The sequence below is a fragment of the Triticum urartu genome, unplaced genomic scaffold (assembly GCF_003073215.2).
Source record: "Triticum urartu cultivar G1812 unplaced genomic scaffold, Tu2.1 TuUngrouped_contig_6695, whole genome shotgun sequence".
Lineage (NCBI taxonomy): Eukaryota > Viridiplantae > Streptophyta > Magnoliopsida > Poales > Poaceae > Triticum > Triticum urartu.
Genome location: NW_024117477.1, coordinates 9,188 through 11,044, shown reverse-complemented (window position 1 = coordinate 11,044; position 1,857 = coordinate 9,188).

Genomic DNA, 1,857 nt, shown 5'->3' with positions numbered 1-1,857 from the left:
CCTCTTATGTATTGTGGATTATCTGATTTTCCATATACCATAATGCTCCTGTCAAAATGGCATTGGGGGTCATTTCCCTCTACCCAGATTGCTGCTACTTGTGACGCGGTAGGTGCATTATATACCCGCTGATCTAAAGAAATGCTTGTGTTCAGCTCAATTTTGTACTCATCAAGACTTGACACTGAACCAAGGCTTCGAAATGTTTGGGCGTATGGATTTGATGAAAGTATACGCACCCATTTTTTAATAAGAGCCCTATCAAGATTAGGCGAGTGACGAAACCTATGCTGCAAATCTGCATCTGTGTCATAAAAGTATAACTGTAAATGCTTGGGCCCATCTTCCATTGGAACCAATTGGTCGATTCGGTGATAAATTTGTCCTTGTGCACGGAAAGTGTATACACCAGACAGCAGGAACATGGGGTATTACTATCTTGACCCTTCCGCCCATGCAACAAAATGTTGGTTTCTCAAACTGGAACCTTTTAGCATTGCAATGAATGCAATTAGGCATTGGCTTCAGAACATGATGACCAGCGGGTAAATTTTGATATATACGGTCGTACAGGTCAACTTGTGTTCCACAAATATCATGGTTTAGTTCTCGATATGAAAGATATTCAAAACCTGCCATTGTTTTAAAAATAAAATATTAATACAGTGATGATAAATATATTATATTGTTTTTATCAAATAATATACACATACTTATTTTTTTACCTTGTCCAAGGAATACATTTCCTTCTTCATCTTCATCACTGTTTTCAGCCATATCTTCATCTTGCCTAGTTTCATCTATAATATCATTTCACGGAAATTAGACGTGTTAGTTTATATAAAAACAGAATCAGAAATATACAATATATCAAAGATAGATACAGAAACCAAAATTGTTGTTCCATAGCTTAGAAGTTACTTACCCTGTACAGCAGGAAAATTATCCCTTGGCATGTAAATGGTGTTGTCATGGTCTTCTTGTTCTCTGGTGACATGGTGTTGCATTTGCACAGGAACATATTGGTCAAGCAAGTCACATGTATATCCATTTTCCTTTTGTGCAGTGATACAACATGCAGTACCACACGAAAATTGTGAAGCACTGCTATAACCCCCATTAGACAGTCTTCTTCTCTTATAATCATTTCCCATGTCCAAGTATGTTGCTGCCTGCTTATCTTTACCAACAATTGTCGACACATGACCACATCTCCTTTTTCTATACATAGAAGATTGTGTAGCAGTGCTACAACTCGCACCATCAGACGATCTTCTTATATTGTCCTCACCACTATTAATCAAGTATGTTGTCGGTATCTGCTTTTGCGAAACAGTAGTTTCAGAAGTGCAATGTGATGTCGATAAGACAGATGGATTTAACATGATCTGCCTTCCAATAACTGGGTTGACTAAACTTTCTTGAAAGATAATTTTATCAGATGGAGGCATGCTTGGATCTCCAGTTGCGGCCACTGTATTGATGTAAAAAAAAGTTGCATGGTGAGAGAAGGATTAAATATTGAACCATACATGTTTTGAAAGTTTTCTTGGACATAATTATCATTTATTAACTCGTTAAACTGTACCCAGGAAACACCGGATTACACCATTTACAATGATATTATCAACAAAGAAATAATACCAATTAAATTAAAAAAAATACCTTTTGTTTTTTTACTTGTTTGAGTTGATGAGTTTGTTCCACCATTGCTACTTCTACTGGTATGGCTAACTGCAGATTGCATACCATCGCTATATGTATCATGATTTTGCCTCCTACTCCGTTTGTACTCGCGATTTCTTTGCAGATAGACATCACGCTGTTCTGGAGTCATACGCAAGTATCTTTCCCGAT